Here is a 12,145-nt window from a genome sequence, read left to right as displayed (position 1 = left end):
CTCAGAGAAGAGACCTAAATTGTCTTCCTCTGAGAAATAAAACTTCATCTGTGCACTTTTGATTGGGAGTTCAATATTTTGCCAATTTGTTAATAAGATTGGGCATAAGCATACATCTTATTCTGACTAGCTGTGAACATAGCTGTTAATTTTGGTAAAATTATATTACAAAAAAACTATAGAAAATTTGTGAAAATATACTTTAATGAAAAATTATCCATAACCACCAAGGCATAACCAGTCTTAGCATTCTGTTGCATAGTCACTTAGGCATTTTACTGTGCACATAGGATTACATATATGCATTACAATATATAAACACATATGCATTACAATATATAAATTATAAATTTATAAAACAGTAGGTAATTAAATATACAATACAAAATATGGCATAATAAAGCTTTTGAGATGAAAAAATATTTAATTCCACAACAATAACTACTTTGATAAGAAAATTATAACCACACTTCTGTTGTTTTAAGGCAATACTTTTAACACACATTCATTTCAAATTCTTCCAAGAAGTGAAAAACCATGACGTTTGCATCTGAAGTGTTTTAGCCTTTTTGGGTGACAAGTCAGCAGACATAAAAAAAAAAAGCAATAACATAAAAAATTCCAAACATCTTATTACCATATGGGAAGCAGCTGTTCTTTTTCACGCTGGTGAAGGGAGATTTGTATGCTCTTTGCTCTATCTAGCCTACCGGGGCCTGATCACTGAAATCTCGCTCCTGCTCAGATACATCTCTGAAGGCTGGTGGTGATACAGATAACATTCCCTGGAATTTATTCTAAGACAAGCACTGTGCTATGAATTTTATAGTCATTACCTCATTTAATTCTCCAACCACTATTTTAAAAGATGAAGGAACACAGGCTTAGGAAGGTCACATATATTGCCCAAGTTCATACAAATTATAAGTGGCAGAGGCAGGATTTTCATCTGAATGTTGCCAGAGCCCTTGATCACAGCACAGTGTTATCCTGTATGCTTCTGAGCAGCTACATTCCACTGTTGACTAGGAGATTAGTAATTGGATGTCTTTTGCTGGAACCCTCCATACTGTATCAGTTGTCTCCACATCTTTAAGTAAATACTCTGGCTTTCAGAAGATAGCCTGGCCTTGGAAAATCTATCATTCTACTCCTGGGAAATCTCCTGATACACTGTTCCTCTTCTAGCAAATTTTTTGTCCATTTCTTGGCTCAGTACGTTGAATTAATTCCCATGCAGAATCAATCATTAGCTATTTCTACTTTATTCCTCTCACCCAGACCTGAAAGCTTTATGCCTCCCCCTAATATCAACTTGCATATACTTGTCTCGTCTGCAGTCTTTTAGGCATTTGAGACATTTGAGGGATCTCCTGACATTTCCAAAGTAATTTAGCTCCTCAAAAGTCTTCCATCTAGTTTTCCAGTTGCTCAGATCAAAATTTTTGTGGAGTCAACCGTGAATCCTCTTTAAATCATGAGCACATCCTATGGGTTCTACTTTCTTTTTTTTTTTTTAATTTTTTTTAACGTTTATTTATTTTTTTGAGACAGAGAGAGACAGAACATGAACAGGGGAGGGTCAGAGAGAGGGAGACACAGAATCCTAAACAGGCTCCAGGCTCTGAGCTGTCAGCCCAGAGCCCGACGCAGGGCTCGAACTCACGGACCGCGAGATCATGACCTGAGCCGAAGTCGGCCGCTTAACCGACTGAGCCACCCAGGCGCCCTATGGGTTCTACTTTCAAAATAATTTCAAGATACAACCACTTCTTACTTTTTAACATTGCCACAATTCTGCTCCAAGCCTCTCCTCCCTTCTCCCTGTGATTCTTCTCTTGTACCTTTGCCTCCTATTCTATTATGCACACAGAGGCCAGAGGGATCCTGTTGAAACTCCTGTTAAATCGGGCCACTCTTCTGCTCCAAGCTCTCCAGATGCTTGCATCTCAGACCAAAAGCCAGGTGCCCGCAAGGCCCTTTTTGCTCTGACCCCCACTACCCGCTGCCCTACCAGTCTCCCTCCATTCTGTTTGTCTAGCCAAACTGGTCAGCTGCACTTTCCCAAATAAGTCCAGCATCTTTACACTTTGCCCTTGTTTTGCTCTTTGTCTGAGACATTTTTCTGACCAATAGACATATGACATGATTCCCCATCTTATTTCCTGTCTTTGCTTATACGTAACATTTTTTTTAGAGAAGCTGTTCCTGAGCACCTTATATAAAATAGCAGGTGCCAGCCTCAGTGTGACTTAATCAGCCATTCCTTTATTTTTCACAATAACAGTTATCAAAACCTGACCTATAATATATTTATTTCTCTAATTACAAAGTGCATCTCCACTAGAATATAATTTCCATGAGGGGAAGGAGTCTGCTGTGTTTACTGCTATATTGTCAGCCTAGAATAGTGCCTACGCACAACAAATATTTGGTGAACACATGAATAGAATTCACCTTACTTTTGAGATATCCTCATTTTAGAATGATACTAGTTACTTTATAAGTAGGGTACTCCCTAATGCAAGTCACTTTAAAAATCATACTTAAAGTTTATCATTTATTTTAATAATTTATATGTTGAGACTTGAGTCCAGAATTAAATTTATCACAACATTATGAAATGTAAATAATTAAATAGGTATCTAAACAGGTAGACAAATTAATTTTTTGATGATGTATATTTATAAATAGCACTCGATTTTGTCCAGTCAGACGCCTTACTGTCAACATTGCATACTTTGGCTATATGCCATTTTATAACATTGAGAATGTTCCCAAGTGCAATAATGCTATCTTGGCTTCTCTTTTCCCCTTTGTTGTTCCTATTTCTGAGGTTTCTTACCTCCTTTACCCATAGCTCTTCATTAGAAGACCATGGTAGTTTTTAAGGTGGTCACTGCAAGGGAAGAAATTCACTTTCCCAAGATTGGATAAAAATCTATTCGTTGTTTCATGTAATATTTTCTATTTCTTCCTAGAAACCATTTAACAAAAGCCACCAGGACGAACAATAAGAGGAAAATAAAATCTCGACCGAAAGAATTATAGCTATGCTTACAAATTGAAAACTTATTAAAATTAAACATTCATAAGGCAAGTTGGCCTTTAATGCAATTCTGAATACTATCCAATTTCATTTAGAAGATGAACCTAAGATCAAATGGGTTTTTACCCAAAAAAATCCACATAAAAAATAACTTAAGCAAAATACTGATTAATATGCAAAGAAAGGAGGAGACAGGAGCTAATTGAAGGAAAAGACCTGGGTTTTTTTGTTTGTTTTGTTTGTTTCTTTCTTTCTTTCCTTCTTTCTTTTTTTTTCCCCATTTTTGGTGGTTTATTATGACCAGGACTGAAACCATCTATTTACAGTTTTCAGGGAAAGAAAGTATTTTTTTCTGACCACAGCTGAAAAGAGACCCTGACAGAGCTTTCCTGCTCCCCATCTCCCATGTCATCAGTGTTTTCTGGGAGAGGAATCTGAGGTGGTTTTCCAGCTAAGTGGTTACAGCTGTTTCCACAGCATCAGTCAGATGGAGTTTCTGCTCATGTTGACTTTGGCTTCAGTCTTCCCCTGGAGCCCAGCAGCGTAAGAGCATTTGCTCTGAGGCCTGGGGCTCTGGACAAACATTCCAGTTTCTGAGTCCTTAACATTAGCATTTGATGAATTCTTCTCTTAATTTCTCCTGGAGAAAAGTCAAAGATACTGGAGAGTCCCCTTTACCCTGTGACAACTATGGTATTTCCCCCACACAGAACCTTTCCTATTTTCTATGTAGCTGAAAACCTGGAAAATAGCATGTACAAACTATGCCAATCTATAAAAATACGCATTCTTTTAAATATGTTTCAACACATTTTGACAGTTTTCTGAAATTCCAGACTCCTTTGAAGACTTTAAAAGTAAAAGAGAAAAATAGACTTTAAAGCAGACCCTGAAATATTTGTGTCAAAGGCTTTATGAGAAAATATGAAATGTAGTTACAGAGTTAATTAAGGGGGTCAGCTGTCATAATTGCACTGAGGTAGAAGAGCACTTCTTAATGTTATTTTGATAACCTTTCAAAAATAGTAAGTCTAATGCTTACTTTTGGTTAAAATAATTTCTATGTGGATCCTCACACTAATCATAAGAGGCAAAATTAACGATTGATTCTTCAACATCTGAAGGATTACTCACAAAGTATTATAACAAAATGGCAGTAGGAAATGGTCCACTTTTGTGGACCAGCATCTAATCGGTCCAATCATATAATGGATGAAACCTGCCTGCATGTGGGATAGCAGTAGAGGAATATGGCTGTGGTTTCCATAGAAGAATTCCAATTATAAATGAGGGAGAACATTCTGACAAAGGTTATAAAAACAATCATTTGGATAACAAAAAGGACTTTAGAATCTTTTGCCTGGCAAGTTCTGAAAGCTTGTTTTTTTTTAACTTATTGTAATAAATCTGCCAGTGTAGTCAAAGTAGGCATGAAAGTGGTAGTTAATGAGATTTCAAAGTTCTATCAAGTCCACTGCTATTTATATAATTCTGCATAAAGACATAAAACTGCTACATGCTTGACCAATTTATTTTACACACACACACACACATACACACACAGGTAAATTTTATTTATCATTGTAGTATTGTATACCTCCGTGTATGTTTGCATTATTTAGAAAATAAACTCCATCAGCATACCCTTGATTCTTATACTGTTTCATTACATAAAGCACATAACAAGTAACCTGGAACCCATGACTGTATTAATTTATGTTCTTTGCAATATTATCCTAATGGTAAATAAATAAAATATGCATTGTTCATATGGTTGTGCATTGTTTATACCCCGTCTATTTCTGGACAATTTAAAAGCTTGAAAAAAAAAAAGGTTCACTTTGACAATATAGTCTGACACATCAGAGTGTGGTCTCTGGAGATGGGTTGCCTGGGATTAAGTTCTTTTTCAGTTTCTGGATACCTGTGTGACCCTAATTATTTATGCTCCGTGCCTGTTTTCTAATTTGTAAAGTGAAAATAATAAAGGCATTTGCACTTATAAGGATTAAATGCATTTAAGAAAGGTCTGTATAGAGCACCAGACAGAATTCACTCTCAATAAATAAATGATTATTTTTGTTGTTGATTTTCTATTTTAATGCAACTCACCACTTAATGGGAAAAAAAATGTTCTCTATAACATTGTGCCTGTGGTCATCTAACATAACCTTGAATATTAAGGGACTTGCTTTCTGGAAGAGTTCAGGGCTTTTTGGATAGCCCTATGGGCCGGAAGTTTCAGTGTTCAATTTAAGCAAACTCTGTGTTCCTGAATTTTCTGGATGTACAGATCAAGTCAGATCATTTTCTACATCTTCCCCATTATAGCCTTCAAATAAAGCTTTCTTTAATTCCACTCCTAACTTTTACCTATAATTACTCCTACAGGCAGGCCAAACACCCTCCATGCATTCAGATATTTCTTCTATTATATAATTTCATTAGTCTCTTACCATCTTAGTGAGGTGTAAAAACTTTGAATTTTTTAGTCTCTGAGCCTCATCGGTATCTTTTTTTTCCCTGATGTGGACACATACTTATATTAAAACCAAGAAAATATCTGGTCATGTTGTTTGTGGTCTAATAAAACCCCTTGATGTATTTCATATACATTTCATAAATCAGCCTCCTGTAATTCTTTCCTGTTATTATTAGCATAAATATTAGCACTAGGATTTCTGATTTCAGCAGTGACAGAGTAGCTTGTATCAAACCGACCCACTGGCCAAGAAAACCTGTAAATGTTGGGTAGAACAACAAGAAAGATGGCAACACAAACATACCAGGTAGGTGCGGTCATTAGCAATCAAATAAGACAGCCATAACTTGAGGGGCCCACGTCACTATGAGAAGGAAAATAGATTGAGATGCTTGGGGACCTGCTCTATCTCTTCTTTCTCTCCAAGAAAGTCATAGGCTGGAGTTTTTAGCACTCCCACAAAGTTGTGGAAACAAAACTACAATTCAGAGCTACCAAAGCAGGCAGATCCCACAGACAAGGGAACCACAGAGAAGAAAGCCTCATAATGGGTATGTTTTTCTCTCTTCAAGATATTTGCCTAAACCAAAGCTTCAAAGAGAAGAGAAGGGAAGACACCAAGTAGAAAATGACTACCAAGGCCAGAAAGCCAGGCAGAGTTCTTGGCATTTTATAGGACTGTGGGGAAAAAAAAAATTGTCGTTTGGAGGTGCCAAGGAGAAGTTTTGGTAAACACTCCGGGCTTTCAGTTTAGACCCATGAAAGATTACAATGTAGGGAAAAAAAGCACAAGCTAGAAATAAATCAGTCTGCACAGAACCTGCAACCCAGCAACAGTCATCTCAGTCTGTGATTGATTCAAGTCATCTATACCCTAACTGTTACTCTCAGGGAAAAACTGATCTCTGAAGGAATATAATTCAAAGCCAGCACTTGTACATTTTTTTAAACAAAATATCTGAAATTCAGTATAGGTATGTGTGTGTATATATATATATATATATATATATATATGTGTGTGTGTGTGTGTGTGTGTATATATATATATATATATATATATATACTTGCCTTTTAAAGAAATTAACAAGAAGGCATAGTCTTTAATATTTATAGAGTTAACTGAGTCTCTTTCCTGTGTTACTAACATTCTGCTGTTGGGCCTACCTATGGGACGTTTTGTTTGGTTTTATGACATTGTATTTTTCTGTTCTAAAATTTCCATTTTGGGGGCGCCTGGGCGGCTCAGTTGGTTAAGTGTCTCACTTTGGCTCCGGTCATGATCTCACAGTTTGTGGGTTTGAGCCCCCCGTCGGGCTCTGTGCTGACAGCTCAGAGCCTGGAGCCTGCTTCCGATTCTGTGTCTCCCTCTCTCTCTGCCCCTCCTCTGCTTGTGCTCTATCTCTCTCAAAAATAAACATTTAAAAAAAGTTTACATTTCCATTTTTAAAAATGTTTTATTTCTTTAAGAAGACTTTCTATTTTTTCATTTATTTCAAGCATGATCGTAATCAGTCATTGAAGCATTTTGATAATGGCTGCTTTAAAATCTTATTAGTTAATTCTGACATCTCTGTCATCTTGGTGTTGGCATCTGTTGATTATCTTTTGTAATTCATTCATTCGTGGTATGACAAGTGATTTTCACCTGAGGTCTGCACATTTTGTGACTCTGCAAGTTCTGGGAATCTTGTTTCAGGTGGTATCCTCTGACACCATGCTGCGGGGAATGGGTAATGGCACCACCTTCTTACTGCCAGTGGGGCTAGAAGTCCAGGTTTCCCACTTGACGTCCTCACGTTTGCTGGGCAAGAATGAGAGTTCCAGCTCCCCATGTGGCCTCCACTGACCCTGTTGAGGTGGGTTGCCTCTCTGTCACTGGGTGGTAAAAGTCCAGACTCTCACTAACCCTCTTGTATACCACCTCAGATAGAAATGGGAGACCTCATTATTTCCAGCTGCCCCATGTGGTCTCTACTGATACATGGGGGTGGGTGGATTGTGTATTACTGTTCAGCAGATAAAAATTCTGGTTCCCTACTTGGCCTTTTCTGATATTCTACAAGGAGATAGGGAAGGGATAAAGCAATTCTTTATAGCCTGGAAAGAATGGAAGTCCGCCTTCTGCTTTTTGGCGTTTCTGATGTGGTTAAGAGCGGGGCCACAGTCTTTTTCTGTGGGGTTTGGCTGGCTAGGAAGTTATCATCTCAAAGTTCTCTGTCTTGTTAGGCTGTCCTTTTTTCTGGTCCTTTAGATAGAGGAAGCAGGCTTTTATTAGGATTTTTTTTTCGTCCACTTCCCTTGATGCTTCTGAGCTTCCACATTCTTCAGCTCCATGTCTGGGATGTGTGAAGCAAAAAGAAAACCCAGGGAACCCACTGCAGTGCCATTCCTTGGGCTCTGAGGTTCCAAGCAAGTCTGATTTTCTTCTCTGCATCTTTCAGGGATGAAATCACTGATTGATTATGTCCAGAGTTTTCAGTTGCACTAAGTGGAAGGAATAGGGGAAAATGTGTCCCCCTCATTCTCCTGGAAGCAGAAGTTCCCTCTTTGTTTTCTTTTACATGAAAATGCCATTATGTAGTTTTCATTCTTTTTTTTAACGTTTATTTATTTTTGAGACAGAGAGAGACAGAGCATGAACAGGGGAGGATCAGAGAGAGGGAGACACAGAATCTGAAACAGGCTCCAGGCTCTGAGCTGTCAACACAGAGCCCGGCGCGGGGCTCGAACTCACGGACGGCGAAATCATGACCTGAGCCGAAGTCAGCTGCTTAACCGACTGAGCCACCCAGGCGCCCCTGTAGTTTTCATTCTTGAAGGATATTTTTGTAACCTTTTTTAAAAAAATGTCTACTTATTTAGAGAAAGAGAGAGAGCACTAGTGGGGAAGGGGCACTGAGAGAGGATGAGAGAGAGAATCCCGAGCAGGCTCCACGCTGTCAGCACAGAGCCCAATGTAGAGTTCAGACTCATGGACTGTGAGATCATGACCTGAGCTGAGATCAAAATATGGTCGCTTAACCAACTGAGTCACCCAGGTGCCCCCTGAAGGATATTTTTGATGGAATAATACAATATTCTGGGTTGTCAGGATTTTTTTCTCTTCTGTACCTTAAAAATGTTCTACAGTCTTCTGGATTCATAGCTGTTTTTTTTCTAAATTTTTTTAATGAGATTTTAGACATCTGAACTTTTCCACTGTATATTAACATATCATTTTTTTTCTATGGCTGCTATTAAAATGTAATGTCTACCACTGGTTTTCACACTTTAACTGTGGCATGCTGAGTTGTGGTTTTATTTTTATTTATCTTCTTTGGGATTTTCTGACCTCCTGAATCTCTATGAGTTTGCAATTTTGGAAATTGTTGGCCATTTTTCTCTGAATTATCTTTACTGATTTCTCCTTCATCTGTCTTTCTGAGATTTCGGTTAGACATATGCTAGACCATTTACAATTGTCCCACATATCCCTGAAGCTTTGCATTTTTTCAATTATCTTTTCTCATTCAGATAGATAATGTCTACTCTCTATCTTCAAGGGAATTAATTTTCTTCTGTAATCTCTCTTCTACTATGAAACCCACCCAGTTAATTTGTTATTTTACATATTATACTTACAGTCCTAAAATTTTGATTGTTTAAAATTTATGTATTGAGGTTTCCTATATTTTCATTCATTATATACATATTTGCATTTAGGTCCTTGAGTAGAGTCATAGTAGCTGCTTTTTTAAATGTTTATTTATTTATGTTGGTGGGGGTGGGGGAGGGAAGAGAAGCAGCAGGAGAGGGAGAGAGAGAATTCCAAGCAGGCTTTGCAGTGCAGAGCCTGATGTGGGGATTGATCTCATGAACTTTGAGATCATGACAGCCAAAATCAAGAGTTGGACACTTAACCAACTGAACCATCCAGGCACTCCATATAATAACTGTTTTCAAATCTTTTTTGCTAATTTCAGTTTGTCATCTCAAGAGTAGTCTTTGGTACTTGTCTTTTTTTCATGAGAATTTGTCACATTTTCCTGTTTCTTCATTTGTAGAGAAATTATAGATGCTATGTTGCAGAGCCTCTGGATTTTGTTTTATTCCTTTGAAGAATGCTACTTTTTTTTTTAAGCAGGCTATTAACTTGATTAAAATTCAAACTTCAACCTCTATCTTCTGGGAACACTTGAAATCTCAATTCAGTTCTTTATTTTTATTATATGGGCTCTTTATGAATTCCTGGCATGTGTGCCTCAAAGGTAAGCCAAATATTTGACAGATTTTTACACAGAATTTGGATTGCTCTCTCTATGTCGCTCTTTTCTAAAATTCCTTTCTTCTTTTCCATTGGCTGTAGTTACCCTGAATTCTGTCCTCTGATTTTTCAGGCCAGAGAAACTGCAAGTGTATCTTTGTAGTTGTAATTGCCCTTTATAGAGCTAACTTTGCCTTGCCCTGAAGTTAAAAGTCATAAAAATGGGTAGTTCATTAATATCTAGCTACTTTCAAGTGTTTACTCTGCTCCAGTATCTCAGTTTCACTTATTGTCTACTGCTTCCATAGCTGTTATTTTTACTTACTATTGCATTTATACTTGCCATCTATAGGATGGTCGGGTTTGATAGACTCTCACTTCATCAGTCCAGAAATAGAACTTTCTTAGTTACCTTAGAGTTTTTGTCTATCAGTGGTGATTGTAGAATTAAGAACACCTTACTGTGCTGTGCAATAAATAAAATAAATCCTTTTTTAGTTATTCTTTCCTAATTTCAGTCTACTGACTCTATCTTCTTCCTAAGGTTATATCTGAAGGGGTCCTGAAGATAATATTTGGAAAAATACTACATAAAATCGTCTTTGAGCTATCTCTACATAATCTCTAAATAAAATTTCTATACATAGAAAGATATAATTAAGATAAAAATGTAAGCCACAAATTGGAAGAAAATATTTGCGAACAAAAATGACAGTGTATAAAATGGTTCATGAAGGGGCGCCTGGGTGGCGCAGTCGGTTAAGCCTCCGACTTCAGCCAGGTCACGATCTCGCAGTCCGTGAGTTCGAGCCCCGCATCAGGCTCTGGGCTGATGGCTCGGAGCCTGGAGCCTGTTTCCGATTCTGTGTCTCCCTCTCTCTCTGACCCTCCCCCGTTCATGCTCTGTCTCTCTCTGTCCCAAAAATAAAAAAAATAAATAAATAAATTAAAAAAAAACGTTGAAAAAAAATGGTTCATGAAGTCTTCCAAGTCACTAAGAAAACAACGTAACTGAAAAAATGGAATATTAAGATGCAATTCAGAGATGTGGAAACCAAACAGACAATAAATATATGGATAAAAAAGTTCTTAAATTATCCGATAAGAAATGAAAGCCAGAATAAGTTGTCACTTCCCACGTATCACACCGAGCAAAACATAAAAATCTTGGCCACACTAGACACTGGTGAGAACGTGGAGCCAGAGGAGCTTTGATGAAACCTTCACGAGGACTTTCTTGCCATATGATTTTTCAAAGCAAAACTTGGGAAAGAATATGACTACTTTTTAATAGGATGTTAGAGACCGAATTGCGTCTCCCCAAAATTGTATTTTGAAGTCCTAACTCCCATAACCTCAGAATGGGACTGTATTTGGAGACACATCTCGAAAGAGGTAATTAAGATAAAATGATGTCAGTGGGAGTGGCCCCTAATTCACTCTGACTGGTCCTTCTAAACAACAGGTAGGAGCAGCTACAGACAGAAGACCATGTGATACAGAGAGACAATAGCCATCTGTAAGCCGTCAGGGGTTGGGTCTTCTTCAGAAGAACCCAAATCTGCTGACACCTTGATCTCTGACTTCAAACCTCCAGAAGTGTAGAAAATAAATGTCTGTTGTTGAAGCCACCCCATTGTGGTACTTTGTCACAGCTGCCCTAGTAAATTAATACATGCAATGAATGAAATAATGTGGTATATTTATTTAAGTTACTACTACATAACGACAATCATAATTAATGAATTAAAGCTAAATGCATCTGCATGCATGAATAATCTTGAAGGAAGTAAACAAGTTACAAAACAATACATATATGGAATGATTAAACTCTTAAACACAACTCGATTTATGGTTTATGTATACATATGCATGTAGTTAAAGAGAAAAGACACTAATGGAAAAATTAAACAGCAGCTTCAGAATTCTTATTTCTGAGGAGGGAAGAAATGAAATTGAGGTAGTGAATACAGGGATCTTCTGGTGTACTTGTGAGATAGGAGTAAGTGAGCTGTAGTAACTATACAAAATATTAACATGTCTTTTAGGTGATAAACACATTGATTTTTTAAACAAAATTCTCTAAAGTTATATTTAAATATGTAACAGAATAAAAAAGGAGAGGTGGAGCATCATTATCATATGTCGACTGATTTTATAGAATTCAATTGTTAATTATTCCCATCTTTCCTTGGCAATTTTCATTCTAAAATTATTTCTTGAGGTTTCTTTTACAATACAACTAAAAGAATAAAAGTGGTGCTTACCATTGTTTGTCATGTCAAAGTCAAAGGTAACTACAGCACCCATCAAATACCTGCAACTATTTCTAAAATGTTAGAATTAGAGATGCCTGGAAATTCCAAGTAAC

At 37.2% G+C, this 12,145-nt stretch overlaps 1 long non-coding RNA gene across 1 annotated transcript in view; it reads left to right on the top strand.

Annotated features, from left to right (window-relative positions):
• Positions 1-11,657, top strand: part of LOC132667521 (uncharacterized) — a 516,104-nt gene extending 504,447 nt beyond the window's left edge. Inside the window, exon 7 of the long non-coding RNA XR_013555728.2 lies at positions 11,240-11,657. This is a non-coding gene — a long non-coding RNA (uncharacterized LOC132667521). The remainder of the gene's footprint in view (positions 1-11,239) is intronic.
• Positions 11,658-12,145: the final 488 nt, after the last annotated feature.

Source organism: Panthera onca, chromosome B2 (assembly GCF_046562875.1).
Source record: "Panthera onca isolate mPanOnc1 chromosome B2, mPanOnc1 haplotype 2, whole genome shotgun sequence".
Classification (NCBI taxonomy): domain Eukaryota; kingdom Metazoa; phylum Chordata; class Mammalia; order Carnivora; family Felidae; genus Panthera; species Panthera onca.
Note: the sequence above shows the minus strand (reverse complement) of the source record. Positions and strands in the feature narration are given on the sequence as shown.